At 42.2% G+C, this 26,443-nt stretch overlaps 1 long non-coding RNA gene and 1 pseudogene across 1 annotated transcript in view; one reads left to right on the top strand and one right to left on the bottom strand.

The window, feature by feature from the left end:
• The window catches only part of LOC140911567 (uncharacterized), a 29,667-nt gene extending 3,427 nt beyond the window's left edge, over positions 1-26,240 (bottom strand). Inside the window, exons 1-2 of the long non-coding RNA XR_012159046.1 lie at positions 26,064-26,240; positions 22,015-22,060 (exon numbers count right to left, since the gene is read on the bottom strand). This is a non-coding gene — a long non-coding RNA (uncharacterized lncRNA). The remainder of the gene's footprint in view (positions 1-22,014; positions 22,061-26,063) is intronic.
• LOC140912186 (U1 spliceosomal RNA) lies at positions 25,470-25,609 on the top strand (annotated as a pseudogene).
• Positions 26,241-26,443: the final 203 nt, after the last annotated feature.

Genomic DNA, 26,443 nt, shown 5'->3' with positions numbered 1-26,443 from the left:
AAAAGTTTCCATGCAGCTTGCAAGGATTTCACTTTTGGCACTGTACCTTTTAATTTCTGTTTCACTAACTTCCTCATTTTTGTGTAGTCTCCCTTTCTGAAATTAAATGCTACGGAGTTAGGCTGCTGTGGTGTTTTCCCCACCACAAGGATGTTAATATAATTACATTTACGGTCACTATTACCAAGTGGTCTAGCTAAAGTCACCTCTTGGACCAGATCCTGTTCTCCACTTAGGACTAAATCAAGAATTGCCTCTCCTCTTGGGGGTTCCAGGACTAGCTGCCGGATACCAGTCTAACAGGTTATACTGGCTATAGAATGACCGTGCTAATAGGGTACAGAATGTGAGCGAGGCCAAACAGCAAAAATTAAGAGGTTTGTACACCAATGCGAGGAGCCTAGGTAACAAAATGGAGGAACGAGAGCTACTGGTGCAGGAAGTGAAACCAGATATTAGAGGGATAACAGAAACATGGTGGAATAGTCGTCATGACTGGACTACGGGTATTGAAGGGTATGTGCTGTTTCGGAAAGACCGAAATAAAGGTAAAGGTGGTGGAGTAGCATTGTATATCAATGATGAGGTAGAATGTAAAGAAATAAGAAGCAATGGAATGGATAAGACAGAGTCCGTCTGGGCAAAAATTACACTGGGGAAGAAAACTATTAGAACCTCCCTTGGGATAGTGCCTGGGATGTGCTATAGACCGCTGGGATCTAATTTGGATATGGATAGAGCCCTCTTTAATGTTTTCAATAAAGTAAATACTAATGGAAACTGCACGATCATGGGAGACTAACTTCCCAGATATAGACTGGAGGACAAGTGCGAATAATAATAATAGTGGATGGATTCCTTCATCAAGTAGTTGCTGAACCGACTAGAGGGGATGCCATTTTAGATTTGGTTTTGGTGAGTAGTGAGGACTTCATAGAAGAAATGGTTGTAGGGGATAATCTTGATTCAAGTGATCATGAGCTTATTCAGTTCAAACTGAACGGAAGGATTAACAAAAATAAATCTGCGACTAGGGTTTTTGATTTCAAAAGGGCTGACTTTCAAAAATTAAGGAAATTAGTTAGGGAAGTCGATTGGACTGAAGAACTTATAGATCTAAAAGCAGAGGAGGCCTGGGATTACTTTAAATCAAAGCTTCAGAAGCTATCGGAAGCCTGCATCCCAAGAAAGGGGAAAAAATTCATAGGCAGGAGTTGTAGACCAAGCATCTCGGAGAGGTGATTAAGAAAAAGGAAAAAGCATACAGGGAGTGGAAGATGGGAAGGATCAGCAAGGAAAGCTACCTTATTGAGGTCAGAACAGGGATAAAGTGAGACAGGCTAAAAGTCAAGTAGAGTTGGACCTTGCAAAGGGAATTAAAACCAACAGTAAAAGGTTCTATAGCCATATAAATAAGAAGAAAACAAAGAAAGAAGAAGTGGGACCGCTAAACACTGAGGATGGAGTGGAGGTTAAGGATAATCTAGGCATGGCCCAATATCTAAACAAATACTTTGCCTCAGTCTTTAATAAGACTTAAGAGGATCTTTGGGATAATGGTGGCATGACAAATGGGAATGAGGATATGGAGGTAGATATTACCATATCTGAGGTAGAAGTGAAACTTAAACAGCTTAATGGGACTAAATCGGGGGGGCAGATAACCTTCATCCAAGAATATTAAAGGAATTGGCACCCAAAATTGCAAGCCCATTAGCAAGAATTTTTAATGAATCTGTAAACTCAGGGGCTGTACCGTATGATTGGAGAATTGCTAACATAATTCCTATTTTTAAGAAAGGGGGGAAAAAAGTGATCCAGGTAACTACAGGCCTGTTAGTTTGACATCTGTAGTATGCAAGCTCTTGGAAAAAATTTTGAAGGAGAAAGTAGTTAAGGACACTGAGGTCAATGGTAAATGGGACAAAATACAACATGATTTTACAAAAGGCAGATCGTGCCAAACCAACCTAATCTCCTTCTTTGAGAAAAGTAACAGATTTTTTAGACAAAGGAAACGCAGTGGATCTAATTTACCTCGATTTCAGTAAGGCATTTGTTACGGTTCCACTTGGGGAATTATTAGTTAAATTGGAAAAGATGGGGATCAATATGAAAATTGAAAGATGGGTAAGGAATTGGTTAATAGGGAGACTACAGCGGCTCCTACTGAAAGGTGAGCTGTCAAGATGGAGGGAGGTTACCAGTGGAGTTCCTCAGGGATCAGTTTTGGGACCAATCTTTTTATTACTGACCTCGGCACAAAAAGTGGGAGTGTGTGTTAGCCGACGGCCAAGGATGTTTGGTGAGGTGCCAGCTATGCCTGTTTATACCATCCGTGACTTTAACCGCTAGGACGTACTGTCCCTTCGCGGCGGGCAGCCCGGGCTAGGCTGACGGATGCCCCAAGGTCCTAACCACCCGTGACTTTAACTGCTAGAGCTCAGAGCTCCTTCGCAGCGGGCAGTCAATACTGACTGACAGGTGCCCCAATGGCAGCACTAAGAGCCTCTCCACACCCGTGACTTTAACTGCTAGAGCTCAGAGCTCCTTCGCAGCGGGCAGCCAGGATTGACTGACAGGTGCCCCAAGAGTTTGCCCCGTGGAGGCGGCACAACTCAACGCTAGGCTCTTAGTACTCTCACCTAATGGCCAGGCTTTAGAGCCAAAACAGCTGAGGTTCTTTAATTGTGTTGGCTGCTTTACAGTAAACCAGAGAAAACAAGTCAGGCTTATGCACAAATGGTTACCAAAATGTATTAAGCTAGATTCTAATCATGTGGTTACAAAATTGCTAGTGCCTACTTATTTAAATGTAGAGATGTTACACACACAAAGAAGTTACAAAACACACACACAAACACACACACAAACAAGTTACAAAACTGAAGCCACAATCCCAAAGAAAGAAAACAAAGTATAGAGCTCTATTTCAAAATATGTGTACACTAAAGATAGGAGATCAGGTGCGGGTGCTTCTTACCCTCCTTGCATCTCTTGATTCCAGCGGTGCCAAGCCAGGATCAGTCACTCAATTCCGCGGAAAGACAAATAAGGGACAAGGCATAGGGACCCTCTTAGCTGCAGAAGCCTTGGGAGGCTGTCACTTATCTGACCAGCAGATAGATAGTGAAAAGCACTCAAAAATCATGGTGCTGTAGGTCCCCTACTTATACCTCTGTACTCCTTTATTCTCTTTCTCCTTTCTTATGCCAAATTGAGGCTGGTCTGTCTGGGTGACGCCAGCTTTCGCAAGAGTAGTTTACACTTGCAAAGGAGAGAAACAATAAGTTTCGACTACTGGACATTTCTTTTATCAGGGTAAATATTTTCCCACCTAGGATGTTGGTGTGTGTGCATCACGCTATTTAGTAGGGGCTAAGAGCCATGTCTGTCACAGGGCCTCTGCCTGCTGTGAGCTTAATCGTCGTATCTGTTCCCAGAGGCACATTGTAGCAGCACACCTGTGCTTTCACAGCTTCAAAGGCTGTGCTGGAATATATGTTAAGTGCCCTGTTCCGGCTTCCTCCTGTGTTTCCAGCAATGCTGGTCGGGGGGGGGGGCGCTGTCTGTCTGGCTACAGTGTGCTAATAAAGTTTGTGGATGATACAAAGCTGGGAGGTATTGCCAATTTAGAGAAGGACCGGGATATCCTACAGGAGGATCTGGATGACCTTGTAAACTGGAGTAATAGGATGACATTTAATAGTGAGAAGTGTAAGGTCATGCATTTAGGGAGTAATAACAAGAATTTTAGTTATAAGCTGGGGACGCATCAATTAGAAGTAACAGAGGAGGAGAAGGACCTCAGAGTATTGGTTGATCACAGGCGACTATGAGCCGCCAATGTGATATGGCTGTGAAAAAAGCTAATGCGGTCTTGGGATGCATTAGGCGAGGTATTTCCAGCAGAGATAAGGAGGTTTTAGTACCGTTATACAAGACACTGGTGAGACCTCATCTGGAATACTGTGTGCAGTTCTTCAGGTCTCCCATGTTTAAGAAGGATGAATTCAAACTGGAACAGGTACAGAGAAGGGCTACTAATACGATCTGAGGAATGGAAAACTTGTCTTATGAAAGGAGACTCAAGGAGCTCGGCTTGTTTAGCCTAACCAAAAGAAGGTTGAGGGGCGATATGATTGCTCTCTATAAATATATCGGAGGGATAAATACCGGAGAGGGAGAGGAATTATTTAAGCTCAGTACCAATGTGGACACAAGAACAAATGGATATAAACTGGCCACCACAAAGTTTAGACTTGAAATTAGACAAAGGTTTCTAACCATCAGAGGAGTGAAGTTTTGGAATAGCCTTCCAAGGGAAGCAGTAGGGGCAAAAGACCTATCTGGCTTTAAGATTAAACTCGATAAGTTTATGGTGGAGATGGTATGATGGGATAACATGATTTTGGTAATTAATTGATCTTTAAATATTCATGGTAAATAGGCCTAATGGCCTGTGATGGGATGTTAGATGGGATGGGATCTGAGTTACTACAGAAAATTCTTTCCTGGGTATCTGGCTGGTGAATCTTGCCCATATGCTCAGGGTTTAGCTGATCACCATATTTGGGGTCGGAAAGGAATTTTCCTCCAGGGCAGACTGGAAGAGGCCCTGGAGGTTTTTCGCCTTCCTCTGTAGCATGGGGCACAGGTCACTTGCTGGAGGATTCTCTGCTCCTTGAAGTCTTTAAACCACGATTTGAGGACTTCAATAGCTCAGTCATAGGTGAGAGGTTTTTCGCAGGAGTGGGTGGGTGAGATTCTGTGGCCTGCGTTATGCAGGAGGTCGGACTAGATTACCATAATGGTCCCTTCTGACCTTAGTATCTATGAATCTAATCTCCCTGAGCATTTCACAGTCACTATTTCCATCCTGGTCAGGTGGTCAGTAATATATCCCTACTGCCAGCATGGAATTACTACCCCCAGAGATTCTAGGGTACAGTTTGGTTCATTTAAGATTTTCCTTCATTTGATTCTATGTTTTCTTTCACATATAGTGCCACACCCCCACCAGCGTGACCTGTTCTCTCCTTCCGATATATTTTGTACCCTGGTATTATGGTGTCCCACTGATTATCCTCATTCCATCAAGTTTCTGATATGCTTATTATATCAATATCCTCATTTTATCCTCATATGAGGCACTCTAGTTCACCCATCTTATTTAGACTTCTAACATTTGTATATAAGCACTTTAAACACTTGTCACTTTTTTGCTGTCTGCCATTACATGATGTAATTGAATGAGACTTTTTCATTTGACTGTTTTTCATCAGATCCTACCCGTATTTTATCATCTTCCATCTTCTTCTCCATTAATCAATCCTCCCCTAAGGGATGTCTCTGTCCGAACCACGTGCTCCTCCCCACCTGTCGGCTTTCCCTCAGCCCTTAGTTTTAAGACTGCTCTATGACCTTTTTAATTTTAAGTGCCAGCAATCTGTTTCCATTTTGGTTTAGATTGGGCCCATCCTTCCTGGATAGGCTCCCCCTTTCCCAAAAGTTTCCCCAGTTCCTAATAAATCTAAATCCCTCCTCTCTACACCATTCTCTTATCCACGCACTGAGACCCTACAGTTCTGCCTAAGCGGCCCTGTGCGTGGAACTGGAAGCATTTAAGAGAATGCTACCATAGAGGTCCTGGACTTCAATCTCTTACCTTGCAGCCTAAATTTGGCCACCAGGACCTCTCTCCTATCCTTCCCTATGTCATTGGTACCTACATTGATACCACGACCACCGGCTCCTCCCCAGTATTACACATAAGTCTATCTAGATGTCTCAAGAGATCTGCAACCTTTGCACCAGGCAGGCAAGTCACCAGGCAGTTCTTCCAGTCATCACAAACCCAGCTATCGATGTTTCTAATGATCGAATAGCCCATTACTAATACCTCTCTCTTCCTAATAATGGGAGTTCCCTCCCCTGGAAAGGTATCCAGTGCAAGAAGACACCACATCATCTGGAAGAAGGGTCCCAACCAGTGATGAGCTGCCAAAATCTTAACAACCGGTTCCCTATAAAAAGTTCTGATTTAAGGGATGTGCCCCAGTATGTATTTTTTGTAACAGTTACCATACGTCCGTATTTTCCCAGGAGGAAATTTAAAAATTCCTCCCGGACGGTGATTTAAGAACCAAAAAGCCTGACCTGTCCGGGAAAATACAGATATATGTTAACCCTGCCTAAAGTTCTTTTTTAAAAAGATGGGCCTGAACTAGAAATGAGCTCCGTTTCACATATGTAGGTCCCCACCACTCCCTGGGGGTGTGCTAGGGTGACCAGATGTCCCGATTTTATAGGGACAGTCCCAATTTTGGGGTCTTTTTCTTATATAGGCTCCTATTACCCCCCACCAGCGGTCCTGATTTTTCACACTTGCTGTCTGGTCACCCTAGGGTGTGCACATGTGTGGGTCCCAACTGCTCCCTGCCCCCCTCATTGAAGCAGGTGTGCAGGGTTACTGCCCTGGGAACTGCAGGGCACCAGCGGGGCCAGCCGGAGACAGGGACGTGGGGCAGGGCTAGCTGGTGGCAGGGGGTGCAGGGCTGGCTGCAGGCCAGGGCAAGGGGTGCAGAGCTGGCTGGAGAAAGGAGGGTGTGGGGTTGGCTGGAGGCAAGGGGGTGTGGGGCTGGCTGCGGGCAGGGCAGGGGGTGCGGGGTTGGCTGGAGACAGGGCAGGGGCTGACTGAAGGTAGGGGCTGGCTGCAGGCAAGGCAGGGGGGTGCAGGGCTGGCTGCGGGCAGGGGCTGGCTGCAGGCAGGGCAGGGGGGTGCAGGGCTGGCTGGAGACGGGCTGGCTGCGGGCAGGGCAGCGGGTGCAGCAAGGGCTGGAGACAGGGGCTGGCTGCGGGCAGGGCAGGGGGTGCATGCAGCAGGGGTTGGCTGGATACAGGGCAGGGGATGCAGCAGGGGCTGGCTGCAGGCAGGGAGTGCAGGGCTGGCTGGAGACAGGGCAGGGGGTGCGGGAGTGGCTGGAAAGAGGGGCAGGCTGCAGGCAGGGTCTGGCTTCGGGGGTGCCTGGAGACAGGGGGTGCAGGGCTGGCTGGAGACAGGGCAGGGGGTGCTGGGGTGACTGGAGGCAGGGGGTGTGTGCGGCAGGGGCTGGCTGCAGGCAGGTGGTGCGGGTGTGGCTGGAGACAGGGGCTGGCTGCAGGCAGGGGGTGCGGCAGAGGCTGGCTGCAGGCAGGGTGGTGGGTACTCACGGGGAGAGCAGCAGGACACAGCCCAGGCCCCACCAGGCAGCATTGGGAGCCCCAGGGCCACGGGAGCAGCAAGAGGGCTTGTGCCCAGGGCCAGGCAGCAACCCACATGGCTCCCACAGCGCAGCGCCCCCGGCAGCTGGAGGAGGAATTACATCACTTCCGGGCCGGAGCCCATCAAAGCCTCAGCACCCCCTGCAGGGAAGCGGGTTAACAACCGGTTCTAAAACTGCTTCAAAATTTAACAACCGGTTCGCGCGAACTGGCTCCAGCTCACCACTGGTCCCAACTATGGGATCATTTCCCTCTGCTCCAGCTGTATGTTCTTCTTCCCTGAGATGTTTATCCTCCTCAATAGCACAGAGGCTGTCAGACTGGGTGTGGGACTGTTCTACTGTGTCCCGGAAAATCTCATCTATGTACCTCTGTCTCCCTTAGCTCCTCCAGTTCAGCCACTCTGGTTTACAAAGCCTGTACACGGTCTCTGAGGGCCAGGAGCTCCTTGCACCGAATGTCAAGGTTCCTTCCCCACTCTGAACTCTAGGGTACAGATGTGGGGACCTACATGAAAAAACCTCCTAAGCTTATTATTACCAGCTTAGGTTAAAACTTCCCCAAGGTACAAACTATTTTTCCTTTTGTCCCTGGACTTTATTGCTGCCACCACCAAGCGTCTAACAAATATAACTGGGAAAGAGCTCACTTGGAAACGTCTTTCCCCCAAAAATCCCCCCAAGCCCTACACCCCCTTTCCTGGGGAAGGCTTGATAAAAATCCTCACCAATTTGCATAGGTGAACACAGACCAAACCCTTGGATCTTAAGAACAATGAAAAAGCAATCAGGTTCTTAAAAGCAGAATTTAAATTGAAGAAAAAGTAAAAGAATCACCTCTGCAAAATCAGGATGGTAAATACCTTACAGGATAATCAGATTCACAACACAGCCATTTAAACAAAAGAGAATCCATCGCATATCTAACTAGATTGCTTACTGACTTTTTACAGGAGTTCTGACCTGCATTCCTGCTCTGGTCCCAGCAAAAGCAACACACAGGCAGAGACCCCCTTTGTTCTCCCCCCCACTCCAGCTTTGAAAGTATCTTGTCTCCTCATTGGTCATTTTGGTCAGGTGCCAGCGAGGTTATCTTTAGCTTCTTAACCCTTTACAGGTGAAAGGGTTTTTCCTCTGGCCAGGAGGGATTTAAAGGTGTTTACCCTTCCCTTTATTTTTATGACTGGGCAGGTATTCGTACATGCTGCGTTGGGTGCAATAAACTGGACAGCCCCCCATTCTGTTGCTGAACTTCTGCCTGCATTATCTTTTTACTCCTGAAGCTCGTTCTTTTGTTGTTCTTTTTTATTAGGGGGTGTTTTGGGTTTTAAGTTTAAAGAATGGTAAGTATCTAGCCCCTGCAAAACACACACACACACACACTCCCTGTGTAAACTCCCTCGCAAAACTCCCATTAGCCATTCCTGTTCACAACGCCTCTGGTCACTAAGGAGCAGGTTTTTTAAAGCCCTGGTCTTCCTAGGTAGCCCACCCCCTGGTTAAGGGTTGATGGGTGCAAAAAGGCTTAGGGATCAAAGTCTTGTTAAGAAGCTCTCAGCCTTGCCTAGGTCATCTGTATTGGACATAGGCTTTTGCTTCAGTTCACAGTTTGACATGACTGTTTGTTTGCAGCTCTTTTTCCAATACATTTTAATTGGTTTACATGTCCTGGTGGACACCAACTTCTTCCTCTAACCCACTTGGTTGGATTACTCATTGCAAATAATTTATCTAACAAATGTAGGCCTTTCTCTTTTCCCAAATTATTTATGGATAAATTATTCAAAATAAAAGCTGCTTTGACAGGACCACCAGAACATATACTCTCAGATACTGTGCTACTGTCATTTTTGGGAAACCTTTGCATGCCAGAAACCTTCTTGTAAATAAAAAGCTTGTTTACCTGGATGTTCAAAAATAAAGGGTCATGCATACCAGCAAAGCAAGTCAGTAGGATTTATTTGCAAGAACACTCAGGGATACTTTTTATGGGGTCACAAGTAGAACTGGAGGAATCATGGTGCCAGATTTCCTTAATTCTCTTGCTATTGAAGAAAGCTTATCTGAAATGCAACAAGGCTAGTAATTTGTTCCTCTCTATATCTGAAAATTTGAGATTTTTGTTTAAAACAAAACACAAACAAAAAAACAACATGCTGCACACAAACTCACTCTTTTGTTTGCCTTTCAGCACATGAACCACTTGCACCCCAGTCGGCTCTACCCCCAGCTACGATGGGTTTGTATCTTGTTCAGCTGGCTAGGTAGATCACTCCCAAAAGCCTTGTTGCACTCAGTACCATCAAGCAATATTTATGTCATTGCTTTTACACTTGAAGCGTTCTCATGCCTTAGAAGAGGAATGCTTAATATCCCTGAAGCTCAATAACTGTACACAAGTCTGACTGCTCTAAAGTGTCCAATAACTTCAACACCCATACTGTCTTCCTGGTGGTGAGCTATGGTTTTGTCCATTTTGACATTGTTTTTTTTAAAAGTGATATTCAATTAAGCTGCCCCATGACCCACTTTCATCCCAGGGGTGTAAAACCTTATGTAAAATAAATAATTACAAGAGACATTTTGGGGAAATGAGTAAAAGTATTTGGCCAATCAAGACTTAGGGTTGGTCTACACTACACAGTTAAATTGACATAAGGCAGTTTATGTCAACCTAATTACGTCAGTGTTTACATTACAGCCTGCCTCCCACTGATGTAAGTGCCCTACTACACAGACATAACTCCACCTCCACGAATGGCATAAGGCTTACAAGCTTAAGCTTACATAAGGCTTATGTTGGCGTAGTTAGGGCGACACAGTGTCTGTGTAGACATTGCGTCCCTTACATTGGCTGTCTTGTCAATTTCATGGCAGGAGCCATGAAAAAAAAACAAACTCCACAAGAAAGCCCCTGCTCCCCTGGATAGCTGGACCCAACACCCAGCTGTGAGTCAGGATGAGAAGCCCAAGCAGTCCCCCGCTCTCTGGGAGCCCCACAGCCTTGCCAATTTCAGGGCTCACTAAGCTGTGAAATTGACAAGGCTACCTGGCTCCAACAGAGAAGCTGGACCCCGCTTCCCAGTGGTGAGAAGCCATGTGTGGCTCCCTCTCTGCTCCTGGCAGGGCATGGGGAGCAGGCAGCCCACCTGAAGCCTGTGAACCTGTAGGGCAGCCAGGCTCCCTACGCTGCCCCTCGGAGGTCAGTGGAAGCATTCCTTGTGAGGACACACAGCACTGACGCAAGGAGAATAGTGTGGACATTACTGCAATGGCTGTAAGGTTGACTTAAAATGTCAGTGTCTCTCTACACTACAGATCTAATACCCAACTCTCAAGATGCCAATTTTTTCAGCTAATTGTTTCTCCAATGACGGTAGTGCTTTAGCTTCACTGACCTGGTTTGCTAAACCATGCCATGCATTTATGGTTTCCCCTGAGAAAAAAAGCTTTCTGGAATCTGTTTTTAATTGGTTGCTCTACAGTTTCCGTGTAGGTCTCTATCTTAGTATTTGCTTTACAGTGAAAAGATTAACTAGTGGGTTTTACATCACCAATGCCTACTTAAACTTGTATAGTCATTTCCCCCATTTTTCCCTCTTTGGAGAACAACAGTGTCATGTTAAAGATTTCCCAGCTCATTCATCCATCCTGGCACCAGCTTTTATAGGCTTCATATCCTTATACTGGCGATGATGAGAACAGAGCATAATTAGAACAGCGCCATTCCTTCTGTAATTGGAAACAATAATGGATGTTTGGCTATGTAAAACCCTATAGTCAGAGACTTGTAACACAGCTGTAAAAACTCATTGAAGCAAGCGAGCATATAAGGTCATTGTGGAGTTATGTAGGGATTTTCTCCCCAAAATTCAAATATATATAATTGGTTCAACCACTGTAAAGTTATATAGCTCTTTTTTTTTTTAAATTTGCCTGTTTAAAAAGAATTCATTCACAAATTCAATTAAAAAGTAATTAAATTGGTTTTTAATGGAGCATAATCATTTAAAAGAAAACATACTAGGACAAAGTCTTTTTACTATGGTCAAGATGGTGCTTCAGAATCAGCCATTGTTGATGCACAGTACATTTTTAACCCATCTTCCAAAAGGATTGTGTACATGGCCAGCTGTCTATCAGGTCAACAATCCATGATCCTATTAAAGATTTAGTCAACAATATGTAATCAGAATGAGGGGTTCATTTAGGTCGAAGAGGAGTTTTAAATCCTCTTCCAAAAATATGTAAGCTATTCAAATGAAACTACATATTAAAAACAATGTTAAGTGTCTGCCTTCTGCTTGAGAAACTCTGGGAAATTCAGAGTTAAGTATGGCAATTCAATTCTAAATTAATTCCCTTAGCTGCATGATATTCTAGTAGATCAATAGTGCCCATCTTTTGGTAGAACTGTGGAATTTCAGGGCTAATCTGTTTAGACAAAAATTTCTGCTGTTCTAGCTCTGTTTGTCACTATCTTACTGGCAGGGCTATTACTGCCGAACTGCAAAAAAGCACACTGTGTTGCCCAACACGCTTCCAAATGCTTTGTAGCAGGGTGGATTTGATTTAAATCACTAGTCAGAAAGACTTGATTTAATTATGGAGTTTTACATAAAAGTGCCTTCTTGTTGGTTGTTATAACCTTAATACATATTCTTCACAGGTAGAGGAACTTCATTAAAATATTCCCAAACTGGGTCTCTTTTATGGCGTGCTGCCATTATAGGTTTTCCCTTCTAGTGAGAGAATGGTATGGTAGATCTAAAATCAATGAAGGCTACACTCAGAAAGACTTCTGGAATATGCTGCTCAAACAGTTTCACTTTTGTTTTAACTGCCTGTCCCTCCCTTCTCACATTTATCTCTAGACTTCTTCCCCTTGTCCAGATCTATTCTGCCTCCAACAATCTTGTATTCGTTGAACTTTCTGGAACTTTGCACTTTTAGAGAGAGGTAAGGGATTGACTCGTACACAAATCTGAAGAGGGACAATAGGGTTGAGGTCTGTTATTTCTCACTTCTATATATTTAATTTATTTATTTAAAAACATTTTTGCTGTTAACAAGCATGTTATCTCTGGAGAGACAAATCCACAGTTTGAGAACTGCAAAACTAAGCATCTCTGATGGTATCGTCTAGACTGAGCACTGAGTCCCATTGGGTAGACAGAAAGATTAACCTAAATAATCTACACAGAAGCCCCTGGAACCCCATAAGATTGGGTCGCTAATCCATGAACTATTGGAACTCGTTTACAAAACTTTTCTTAAACATTACATGAATATATTGTCTCATTCTACAGAATTAATAATCCCTATTCCATGATGAGATATCGGAGCTATAATGTATCTTAATTAAAACTATGTTTAGATATACTTTTTGAGGGAAAAACTTTTTCTCAAAAAAATCTGATTTTTTTTACATTTTTTTTTAAATCATTGATTTTTATCCACCCAGCTTTGTAGGGATGGCCCCTTCTGAACCATATACAACATTTCAGGATTATAAAACTCTAAGCATTTCATGTTACTCATAGGAACATCAGAATGGCCATACTGGGTCAGAATAATGGTCCATCTAGCCCAGTATCCGGTCTTCCGACAGTGGCCAGTGCCAGGTGCCCCAGAGGAAATGAACAGAACAGGTAATCATCAAGTGATCTATCCCCTGTTGCCCATTCCGCTAGGAAAACCATCCCTGCCCATCCTGGCTAATAGCCATTGATGGACCCATCCTCCATGAATTTATCTAGTTCTTTTGTGAACCCTTTTAGGTGTCTTGGCCCTCACAACATCCTCTTACAAGGAATTCTACAGGTTGACTATGCGTTGTGTGAAAAAATACTTCCTTTTATTTGTTTTAAACCTGCTGCATATCAATTTCATTTGGTGACCTCTAGTTCTTGTGTTATGAGAAGGAGTAAACAACACTTCCTTATTTACTTTCTCCACATCTGTCATGATTTTATAAACCTATAGCATACCCCCTCGTTAGTTGTCCCTTTTCCAAACTGAAAAGTCCCAGTCGTTTTAATATCTCCTCATATGTTCCATAACCCTAATAATTTTTGTTGCCCTTTTCTGTACCTTTTCCAATTCCAATATATCCTTTTTGAGATGCGGCGACCACGTCAGCATGCAGTATTCAATAAGTGGGCGTACCATGGATTTATATAGAGGCAATATGATATTTTCTGTCTTATGATCAATCCCTTTCCTAATGATTCCCAACAGTCCGTTCGCTTTTTTGACTGCCGCTGCACATTGAGTGGCTGTTTTCAGAGAACTATCCACAATGACTCCAAGATCTCTTCCTTGAGTGGTAACAGCTAATTTAGACCCCATCATTTTACATGTATAATTGGGATTATGTTTTCCAATGTGCATTACTTTGCATTTATCAACATTTAATTTCATCTGCCATTTTGTTGCCCAATCACCCAATTTTGTGAGACCCCTTTGTAACTCCTCGCAGTCTGCTTTGGGGCCTTAACTATCTTGAGTAGTTTTGCATCATCTGCAAATTTTGCCACCTCACTATTTACCCCTTTTTCCAGATCATTTATGAATATACTGAACAGCACTGGTCCCAGTATAGACCACTATTTACCTTGCTCTATTCTGAAAAATGTCCATTTATTCCTACCCTTTGTTTCCGATCTTTTAACTCAATTTCCATGTCCTCATAACTAAATGAAGTCCTCACAATGTGCCTTTGTGAACTGTCTAAACACAGAAAGAGAGAGATCCAGGACCTCACAATGTGCCTTTGTGAACTGTCTAAACACAGAAAGAGAGAGATCCAGGACCAAGAGTTTCTCAATATCAACACCTCATTGAGAGCTGGACTGCATTGGGACAGCCTCTAGTCTAGCACCTCTATTGGTGTCAGTAGTACATGGCAGAGGCTAACTGCACCAGAAATCCATTTAACCAAACAGACACATTCTTTTATGTCTGTTAGCCACAAGATGCAAAGAAAATTATTTCTCAGTATCCCACAAAATAATAAAACCCGTTCCATCTTGGTACAGCTGGTCTTTGGCAACACAGTAGCCATCCTGGAATCCAGTTGTCAAGCCAAGAGGAAGTCAAAGAAAAGTGCTGGAAAGGAAACTTGATAGTTACAAATAATTTTTTCAGCTGGTGAGAACACCAATGTAAGTTTTAACAAATGTGCCCACTTCAAAATACAAGAGTTTGTAGAATATGGAACTAACCACACATCAATCTCGTTTTCTTCTGAAGTGGGTTACATCTACCACTTCCTCAGTCTAGACTCCTTTCATAGGATGAGAAACAACACCTGCTTCATGGAACATTGTATAAAAGAATATGGTTACTCATTATCAAATTATTGATGTAAATTCAGCATGCTTAATAGCATTCTCTTCATTGAAAGAAGTTGGAGAACATCCAGAAATAGGCGAAAAGACAGAATGTTACACCCAAAATTGTATTCAAGAGATTCAAAAGCAAAGCTAATCTTGATCAGGACATATGCTCTTGCAGAAGATACATTCTAGAGGAAGAAGAAAAATGCAGACTACAATAGGCCAGCATTTGGAATGAGCATTGCCAAACCACATAATCCAAAGAGCATAATTCCCACACAACTGAAGCTAAATAGGGAAAAAAAATAAATATTTCCATACTAGCTTGTGGGACAAATGCCGGTGAAAAAGGAAAACCTAAAATGGACCTCAAGCATTTTTATAGCTTGGTTATGGATAAAACAAATTCTTCTGCAGAAACCACCACAAATTTTATTATTTTATATATACACATTTTTATATTCTTGAAAGATGCTAGATCAGAAGTGGGCAAACTTTTTGGGCCGAGGGCCACATCCGGGTGGGGAAATTGTATGCAGAGCCGGGGCAGGGGGTTGGGGTGCGGGAGGGAGTGCGGAGTGTTGGAGGGGGTGCGGTGTGCAGGAACGGGCTCAAGGCAAGGGATTGGGGTGCAGGAGCGGTGCGGCGTTCAGGCAGGGGGCTCAGGGCAGGGAGTTGGGTGCAGGAGGGATGTGGGTGCGGTAGGGGGCTCAGGACAGGGAGTTGGGGGGCAGGGTGCAGGAGGGGTTCGGGCTCCAACCTGGCGCCGCTTACCTAAAGCTTCCTGCATACCTGCCCTGACCCCACGCGGTGCCACTCCGGGAAGCGGCTGGCACCATGTCCCTGCGCAGCCCCTGGGGGGTCCCCCCCACAAGGCTCTGCGCGCTGCCCTTGCCACGCCTCCAGGTACCTCCCCCGAAGCTCCTATTGACCGCAGTTGCCTGTTCCCGGCCAATGGGAGCTGCGGGGGTGGGAGGCGGTGCCTGGAGGCAAGGGCAATGCATGAAGCCCTCTGCCCCACCCCAGGCACGTGGTGCCGGCCACTTCTGAGAGTGGCGCAGGGCCTGCAGCACCATGAGGGGCAATTGCGCGGGCCGGATCCAAAGCCCTGAGAGGCCAGATCCGGATCCAGCCCGTAGTCTGCCCACCCCTGTGCTAGATTGAGGTCCCGAAAAATGAAAGTCACTTATATATCCACACACCAAGCATATGATGGGCAGAGTCAAGGCAGCAGCTTTGCAAGCTCCCCCTACTGCTTGGCAGAATTTCCTAAACCTAACGTAGAAGGAAACTCTTCCAGGATTAAAAGGGTAGTTCAATCTCATGATAAATCCCTTTCAGTCCTTGGACTCTGCTGAAACTACCAACAAAGATGTCTGCTATTAATAATTGAAGAAGTTTGGCCCAGAAGCGGACACTAGCCTCCTAGAAATTGTTATCAGGTTTTGTCAGATGACTGCAACTTTCAGTCACCAAGTACTGGAGTAGCTAACTAAAGGCAAATAGAATGTCAATACATCAATTTAGAAACAACAATTTAGAAACTTCCTTCCCTCTTTTCTTTTATGTATCTGGGCTCAACCAGAAGGAAAAGCATATTATGAGATGATAAAACCCTATATGCTTCTCTCCAAACATCAAGAAATCCTCTCCAGAAAAAACAAAATCCTACCACAGAGTTGACTAAAAAAAAAAAAATTTTCAATTTTGTTCTTTACAGAATACATTTTTCTTTTTTAAAATAAACCTGTTTAAAATGAAACCTGAAAGTAATACAATATATGTTAAGACCTAAAATTATAATCTCTTAAAATATTTAAGTAAAAAACAAAATATGCTGAATTCATGAACTTCTACCAAAAACGCTTCGTTAAAGGCTGCTAATTTTAAAAGTTTGAAGGACAGCCTAAGTAAAGTAGGTTTCAGAGTAACAGCCGTGTTAGTCTGTATTCACAAAAAGAAAAGGAGTACTTGTGGCACCTTAGAGACTAACCAATTTATTTGAGCATAAGCTTTCGTGAGCTACAGCTCACTTCATCGGATGCTGTAGCTCACGAAAGCTTATGCTCAAATAAATTGGTTAGTCTCTAAGGTGCCACAAGTACTCCTTTTCTTTAAGTAAAGTAGGAGACTGTTCTCGTCTTCAAGAGACTTAGAAGAGTAGGAACGTAAGCCCAAATCACTTTCATTTAGACATATTTGAAAATATTTCAGGTCAGCCTGGGAAAAATCAGTTTAATTCACTTACTACAATTAATCCCTGTTTAATAAATCATTGAGTTGTAAATGTGAAACATATTTTGATAAGAGAAGTTTATGTACCCAAAACATTTAAGGCTGAATTGTTTTAAAAAAGTTTAGGTTTTGTGTGTTTGTTTAAATTCTAGTTACCATCCTAAGGCAGCTGGATACAAATAGTGAGCCAAAAGTTAATCAGTCACCATTTTCTAACATACTATAAATGTACAATAAGAATCTGAAGCTATACACTTTCCTAAATAAAGGTATATAGTTTTGTGTAACCTCTTAGGTAGCAAAATGATGTACCAAATCTAGTGTTAAAGCCTCTATTTAGATGTAAATCAATATGTTTTAATAATTATATCAACCAATGAGAATGTGCCTTTCTTTAGAAAAAACTGAAGTGCAAATGATAAAGTTGATTAAAATTAACCATTTAAATCAAGGCTCTCAATTTGGTGATTTAAATCGCTGATTTAAAATTCCCTTGATTTAAAATCAATCCAGCCTGCCATCACCAAAATAGCTCAGAAAGCTATATACAGAAAGAGAATCTATTATGTTTCTTTTGGCACACCTAAGAGTGAAAAACTACATGTCCAGACACAAAATACATACAGATTCTATTTTGATGTAGACATAATAAATAGTGAAGAGGATAATGCAACTGACCAAAGACAAAACAAGAATTCTCCAGTGTCCAAGATTCAGAGCAGAAATAAAAAGACTCCCTTTTAAAAAAGAGAAAGCTCCTGATAAAAGCTCATTAAAACCACAACAGCAGCCTCTATAATGCAAGAGATGTCAAAGATTCCACAACTAAATCATCCCTTAAAAAAAGGGAACAGTTTAGAAAACAATGAGAAACAAGCTGTATGTAGCCTTTTGAAGTCCAATGCATTTACTTTTTAAACCTTTTCATGAGCCCTAAAATTAACTTTAAAAAGTTAGATTAGAAGCTGTGGAAAGTGAAGTTTTTTAATTCTCCCCAGAACAGGCACATCACAAGGAGCAGTAGAATAAATCTGCGGACAGTTCTCTATCAACATACCTCAACCCTTCTTTTGGCTTGATTTTTTACAGGACTTTAATTAATGAAATATTAGTCATTCAGAGCATATTGTTTAATACAAATTCAGAATTAAATCCCCTTTATAACAGGTATATTACTTCTTTCATTCTTTAATCTATTATGTAGTCTCATACATAGAAGTCAGGCTAAACAGATTTAAACCAAAGGATTTAAATCACTATTTTTATCATGATTTAAATCAGCAAGCAGGAAACCTTGATTTAAATCAATTTTAATTGTGTTTTGTATTTGTACTTCAGTTATTTTCCCAAGGAAAGGTTTATTCCAATCGGTTGGTAACTATTAAGATGTTGATTTACAACTAGTCTTTCCACTAAAACTTGGTGCTTCTTTTTGCTAACCAGGAGGATATAATGCATCTATACACATTTATTTAACCAATTATATAGCTTACCTTACATGTATTCAGATTCTTAAATTTTTACATGTTTATGTTAGAAAATGGTGAATGAAATTTCTTATTTACTAAATGATTAATTTTTATAATAAAATTAATAAAAATTAATAAAAAATATGTTAATTTCTATTTGCATGGATATTCAATTAAACATACACAAATATTGCATTTTAATTTCTTTTTATTTAAAAACTATGAACTTTTTTCTCTTATGTATCCAGAGCTTTTATCAAACATGTTTTGCATGTAAAACTGATTTATTAGACAGTTAGTGTAGTACAGTGAACTAATTGTATCTGGTCACCATGTACTTCAAGATTTCAGAAGTAGTAGGTCATCTTCTCGCCCCTAGTTTTTATTCATAGATTGGAAGGGGAAAACAAGCTTTTTCTGCTTCGTCAACTCCCCATTGGTTTCTTAAATTGTAATGAACTAGTCATTGAACTGAACTAGTTGAATAAACTGAAATGAAGAAAATATTCTCTCTGCAGAAGATACTACTGCTGTCAAAAACTGGTTTAGCACTCAGCAAACTGGTTCCAGGAGCATAGCCAGTGACTTCCATCAGTTCAGTGACTTGACTTTCTTTAAAACTTTTGTCAGAAAACACGTACTACTTAATTTTTTTTTGTATTTTACTTGAATGATTTTAATATTGTATAGTATATATACAAACACACACACACTGTATTTTTTAGAGAGAGAGAGTCAGTAAATAAGCGTAGGCCTTAACAGGGGATGTGAATTTCAAATAGTGCATTTGTAAATAGGTGTATTTAAAGGATATTTTTAAAAATAAATCAAATAAACTCAATATTTTAAAAATGGATTTTTATCCACCTTGGCAGTAGCTTAAGTAATAGCAGTCACATTTCCAGGAGACATTCTCTCTCCTAGAGTCAGCTCTAAAACAATTTCTTACTCTTCTACCAACTTCCAAAGAAACAGGACGGAAGCCTGTCAATCACATTTCTCTGGATTCCCTAGATCAGCCATGACAACAATTTAATGAACCAGGTACAATAAAAGCCTTATGTACAAGACTGGTTACATATCTGGTAACTGACTAGTTTTTATTTCAGATTTCAGTTGAACTGAAGTACAGCTACAGAAACAATTCTCATTTGAAGGACTAAACTACTGAGAAAGGGATATTTAGATCTAAACTTTGGACTGCAATAACTCCATGGAGGTGGAGATAAAGGCATACTGCTTCCACGGTGAGATTTTCTGCCAATCCATGAGGTAAATTTAAACAAAATACAAAGACCATCATCCAGAGAGTCTAGCAACTATCCGCTTCCTAAGAACTGCACACAGCAGTGCTTCATCAGTTACACAAACAGCATTTTCTAGGCTGCCAGCGCCAAGCAGGGCAGGTACCAATCTTTCCAGAGGATTAAGAATGCATTTCTCTAGATCACAAAACAGAAAGAGAAACAGATGGGTCAGCGTGCCATCAGAGGAGAAATCAGCGATGTGGAGTCTGCACATATTCTTAGTACAACTTGTTTATTTTACACTGTATATACACACTGATCCTTAAACAAAGGTGGTTACTAATGGCACGCCGGCAATGCCGTCTTTCCAAGCTTTCAGCCAAAACATAAAGCCCAGTATGCAGGGAGTAATTTTACCTCAAGAACTGACACTAGTTAGAAAAATCAAGGCAGAGAGCAAACTCTCTTGCTATTTTCCACAGCTCTCCCAAGAAAACTCACCAAGACCACAGCATTTTCTTCCAAGGTTTATTAATTTGTTTAAATGCAAAGAAAAAGAATGTCAAGACTATGTGCAACAGCACTGCCTGCTGGCCACTGCTGTAACAATATAAACTACAGTTCTGATGTAGAATTAATTTATTCCATCCCACTAATATCCTCTAATATGGAGAAATATTCTCAGATTTACTTACATTGATTTTACAGATCTCTATATAGATTTTACTGAATTTGATGAGTACATTATTTTCTTCTCCCTGGACAGACTTGGGAATTACACAGCTTGAGTCTTACCTTTCCCATGAAATGACCCATTTTAATGGGCTAACAATACAGTTCTAAACCATTTTTTAAAGGAAAAAGTAAATTCTTTTAAAAATAGTATTGGTTTAAAAAAAAAAATCACATTCAAAGGGAGGGAATATATTCCTGGAATTTACATCAGGAGACTGGAAGTCAGGATTGTTGAGTGTTGTTCCAAAATCTCCTCCCCCCCCCCCCCCCCACAATTATCTTATTTCTCTGTGGCTCACAGTAAAATGAGTATAATCCTACTTACCTACCTCCTTCTCAGGGATATTGTGAGCATTAATTTAATCTCTACAGCATGCTAAGACTCCGAGATGTAAACAGTTATAGAAAATGGTTTATTACTATTAGTAGCTAAAGTAAGGCTCCCCTAATATAAAAAGGGAAATAGATACAAACTCAGCAAACAGCCATAGAAGGGTCGATTGCCTATACCTGTCACAATTCTGTTTGTTAACTACCATATTGCTGAGATTATAGTAATACAAGATGGTTTTGTTAATACTGTTTTATCCTGGGAAAGTTAAATTTGTTTACGATGTCTCTGGAATGATGCCACATAGAACAGATATATTAGCAAAGTAGACAGTAAAACATAAATGAATGCTAGAAAGTTGTGTGTCAGGACAGAATTAGTTTTGTTTAATGACCTAATGATTTCAAGGTCAGCCAACAGCTCAGTATGGAAAAAATCAGATCTCTGTTTTCTGGTTAAATGGAGATGCCCTGGTTCTTGGAGTTGCTGAGCACCCACAACTCCGATTAATGAGAATAAATAATTATTTGTATCATGGCACCCACAGGCCCCAGTCAAGAATGGGGCCCTATTTAGCTTGGTGCTGTATGAACATATAGGAAGGAAAAGTCCCTTCCTCAAAAAGCCAGTAATCTAATTTCAGACAAGATACAAGCGAGTGTAAACAGAGATGTTTGGCCTCCAGCTGCCAAAACTTAAGTGTGTTTCTGGTCATCCTTACTATATCTAAGAGCATATTATTGATAGCTGGAAGAAATGAGGAGATTTTAATCAGAGTAAAAACTGTCAGAATGACCACTCAAGCATCCAATAGTAAGCAAAATGAAATTCTATATAAGGTTACCCAAAAATCCCATGGGAAACCCACACTTCACTCTGTGGGTTAGCCTTGATTTCACATAATACAGTGAATGGCTGTTGTTGGTTTACGCCATAAAATGTCATTTCCTTTGAGGTACAGGAATTGTTGGCAGGAACTATATTTTGTTTTACTTTAATTTCTAGGTTATGGTTGCTGAAATTACTGTTTCACTACAACCAATGATGCTTTGAGTTTGTGCTGTTGCAATTTACACCCATATTTTGGTTTGGTTTTTACCACTACTATTCATCACAGATTAATTACATTAAAAAAAAAAAAAGCCTGACATTTTATAAATCACACGGGCTAAGACTGGATCAACTCCATTCTTTAACACACACACCCCTCACATAAATACCTTTTAAAGCGGTATTAAAGGAAGTTATGGTACAAAGGAACAGTTCAGAAAACTTTTTAATTAGCATCACCATGGTTAAAATATCACAGGAACCTGCATGATCCAGAGGATTAAACATACATGGTTGGGAGAGAAGAATTATTGAATTCTAATACCAGCTGTACCACTGACTTACCATATGGCTCTCTCCAAGTCTTACCACTCTGACTCCATTTCCACATCTGTAAAGACAGGCATAATACATTGTACTTTTACAGGTGGTGCAATAGTTAATATTTGTAAAGCACTTAACAATAAAAAGTGGTACACAAGTACTGCATGACTAAAAATTACTCTCATGCTTAAGGGATTGACAGCAATATAAATATTATTCGCTCAACTGCTGTAGGACTTCTGTTTTGTTTTTTACGTTTTCACCTAGCCAGAACATGGAGCACTTCAAGGTGAAATGAGAAAAGCCTATGTACGTCTCCTGCTCTCAGAAATTTATTTTCCATTTGCCTCCTTAATTGTTTCTAAAGTAAAAATGCTTCACAAAAGAACTGAAAGAAGATTAATCCAGGACTGTGGTTGATAGTCTTTTCGCGGACTCCAAGGTCAGAAGGGACCATTCTGATCATCTCATTAGCCCTTCTGTAGCACAAGCCATGGAATTTTGCCAAATAATTTCTAGCGCAGATCTTTTAGAAAAACATCCAATCCTGATTTTAAAATGGTCAGTGATGGAGAATCCATCACTGGCCTTGGTAAATTAATTCCAACAATTAATTACACTCACTGTAAAATAATGTATGCTGTATTTCCAGTCTGAATTTTTTCTAGCTTCAACTTCCAGCCTGTGTGTTATGTTATACCTTTCTTTGCTAGACTCAAGAGCCTATCATCAGATATTTGTTCCCCATGTAGGTACCTATAAAGTAATCCTTTAATCATTCTCATGAACCTTCTTCTCTGAATGCTCTCCAATTTATCAGCATCCTTCTTGAACTGTAGGCACCAGAACTGGTAGTCTATCACACCAATGCAAAACAGAAGAAAAATAACTTCTCTACTCCTAGCCAAGTGTCCCCCGTTTATGCATCCCAGGATCACATTAGCTAGCCCTTTTGGCCATTGTGTAGCACTGGGAGCTCAGGGTTCAGCTGATTATTCACCACAACCCTCAAATCTTTGTTTCAGGGTTTCTTCTTTCTCGCTCTATAAAGGTATTCTTAGACCAGCTCACCAACATTAATGAGGTTGGAATTAGCCATTCGAGACAGAATTACTGCCAAGCCCTTTGAAGAAAATAGAAGTTTTGACCATGTGAAGTACCCTATCCATCCTTTATGACTGAATGTGGTATCTCCCCAAGAAGAATAAGAGAAGGCAACGAAAAAAAGAAAAGAAAAGGTATCTAATATATTCCTTTTCTCCAAGAATATGCAGTCACAACTATTAAAGTTTAGAAGACTACTGTATGTCTAAAATTTATTCTAAATACTACAGATTATTTATTCCCTCGCATGCAAAAGAGACAGCTTATGTCGACAGGGAAACTATGCATACACACTGGAAGAACCGCAAACAAAGTGAACAAATTTAATATTCTATGTTGCAGTCTCACCCTCACTCCTTAAATAAAATAACTTAACACAACAGTGCCATCTGGTGTTGCAAAGTATAGTCTGAATTTCTGAAAAAGGAAAAGGAGGACTTGTGGCACCTTAGAGACTAACCCATTGATTTGAGCATGAGCTTTCGTGCGCTACGGCTCACTTCATCGGATGCATACTGTGACTAAGGTGCCACAAGTACTCCTTTTCTTTTTGCAAATACAGACTACCACGGCTGCTACTCTGAAACCTGAATTCCTGAAAGTAGATTCTCCCAAGAAGTGTGGTTCCTACTACTTCCAGGAAAATCAAAGATGTTTACTTTAATAATGCTATCAGAAACTTAGTTATTGATTGCATAGTGCCAATCATGTGTTACAAAGAAGAGGTCCCTGCTCTAAAGAGCTTACAGCCTAATATTTACCCACTCTCATGAGCACTGGACTCCATTCTTCTCCACGGGAAAGAGGAGTCTGGTGGCACCTTAAAGCAGGGATGGCCAACCTGAACCTGAGAAGGAGCCAGAATTTACCAATGTACATTGCCCAAGAGCCAGAATAATACGTCAGCAGGTCCCCCCCCCCCAAAAAATCAGCTCCCCCTCTCCCAGCACCTTCCACCCAGTGGCAGCTGCACTGGTCAGCGTTGCCCCCCCCCCCCCGACCAGCTGTTTCATGACATGCAGGAGGCGGGGGGTGGGGGGAGAGAGGAGCGAGGGCATGGCAGGCTCAGGAGAGGGGGTGGGAAGGGGTGGAGTGGGGGCAGGGCTCATGGCAGAGCCAGGGGTTGAGCAGTGAGCACCCCCCAGCACACTGGAAAGTTGGCATCTATAGCTGCAGCCCCGGGGTCCGTGCCTATACAAGGAGCCGCATATTAACTGATTAAACTTGGTTTTATGCTGGAAATGGCCCACCTTGATTTTCATACACATTGTAAGGAGAGTGATCACTTTAGATAAGCTATTACTAGCAGGAGAGTGGGGTGGGAGGAGGTATTGTTTCATGGTCTCTGTGTATATAATGTCTTCTGCAGTTTCCACAGTATGCATCCGATGAAGTGAGCTGTAGCTCACGAAAGCTTATGCTCAAATAAATTGGTTAGTCTTTAAGGTGCCACAAGTACTCCTTTTCTTTTTGCAAATACAGACTAACACGGCTGTTACTCTGAAATATATTAACTTATGAAGAGCTCCAGAGCCACAGGTTGGCCACATGTGCCTTAAAGATTGAGCTTTTGTGGGTAAAAAACCCACTTCTTTAGATTCATGAGTGAAAATTACAGATCCCAAATAAATCTGCTCTGTAATGTCCAGGCATCTGAAGAAGGTTTCTTTACCCATGAAAGCTTATGCCCAAATACATCTGTTAATCTTTAAGGTGCCACCAGACTCTGTTGTTTTTGTGGACAACAGACTAACATGGCTACCCCTCTGATATATGAGAAAGAGGGAATTCCAGGCCTTGCTCGTTAACACCATGTGTTTATCCCCAATATACTGATGTTACTAAGTCATTTTTTATTATATGAAATTCTTTAGGAATTTTGTAAGTATAACACTCATGCAACAATATATAATGTTTTGCACTTACAGAGCACAGCACCATAAGAAATTATCAAAAGACTATACAAAGGAGGTGAATGTAATTATCTCAGTTTTCCACATGGAAAGTTTTTAATCTTTCTTGGTGAGAAGTCTCTGGCTATACACAGGGTTGGGTTTTGTTGTTCTGAATAATTAAAAAAAAAAAAAAACCCATTTCCTTCCCTCCCCCAATTTTATAGCAGCCTACATTTTAGCTTTTGAACACCACAGAAAACAGAACAGTATGCAAGAAAAAAGAATAATCCTATGTAGGGGAGTGAACTTGTTATATACTCTCCTGTTAATTAACAGCCAACCAACTACTATTTAGTTCATCTGATGCATTCCAAGGAAACACACTGAAGTAGCTATTCAAAAATATTTAAAAAATAAAAATCTACAAATTAAAGTAAACCAGGAAAGGGTGATTTGATTTAGCAGTATCCCCAGGGAAGAATTAGGCAGGGGAGATCCCATGATCACGAAGGTGGTTTTCCCAGGGTGAGGCTCATCCGTTGCACTGCGGGTGTGCTGACCTTTGCGATTTCCCCAAATGCGTGAAACTCGACTGCATAATTTGTGGTTAGTTATACCAGAGCCAGGGAACCACCCCCACAACACACACACAAACTTGCCAAGATCCTCGGGGACAGCCAAATCCTCAGAAGCACTTGAGCTGTACTCAGCGCACATGAAGGGAGTGGGGAAAGGCATAGAGAGCTTTCCATAACACTGCGCCTGAGGGCAGCTACAGGCTAGGCCTTGGTGCAAGTTGAAGCAACCTCCACGCTGCTTTAATTTGTGCTGGCTAGAACTGCGCAGCACAGCACCATCTCCCACCACTCTTCCTCCCCAGGGCCTCACCCACTATGCCAGCGCGGGCAGCACTGAGCTGCCTACGCCCGCTCGAACCTGTCAGAAAGGGGAGTCGCCAGCTGACCCTCTTTAAATCAGCTTCCCATGCCCTTTGTGCAGCAGGGCCGGCCCAGGGCGTTTTACTAACAACTTGCCCCGTGCTCTGTTAGCACCTTCACGCTGTGTACTCACCAGGGCGGCTGCTTCTACTCCCTTCTTTCCCTTCGCAGCCTGCCCGCTGCGAGCCACGTGCGGCTCCCGCCCGCCTTCTCCTGGGCGCTCCGTTGTTGGCTCTGCCCCTTTCTCCGCAGCTCTCCTTTCCTTTCATCCCCACTACCACGCACTGTGTTCTCATGCCTCTGCCACTGCCCTCCCTGTTACCCCCGGGCACTTGTCCTCTCCCCCACTTACACCCACCGTCCCTCCACAGCCCGCACGCGCCCAAACTCTTCCCCCCGCTGCAGGAGGCGGCGTGCGCGCCCCTCCAGCAGCCCGGAGCACCGGCCTCTGCTCCTGCTCCTCGTTGGGGGAAGGGGAAGAGGAGGTACGGGGCTGGCCGGGTTTGCTCTGCC

This window comes from Lepidochelys kempii, chromosome 5 (genome assembly GCF_965140265.1).
Source record: "Lepidochelys kempii isolate rLepKem1 chromosome 5, rLepKem1.hap2, whole genome shotgun sequence".
Taxonomy (NCBI): domain Eukaryota; kingdom Metazoa; phylum Chordata; order Testudines; family Cheloniidae; genus Lepidochelys; species Lepidochelys kempii.
The sequence above is the reverse complement of the archived record's forward strand: the minus strand, read 5'-3'. Positions and strand labels throughout refer to the sequence as shown.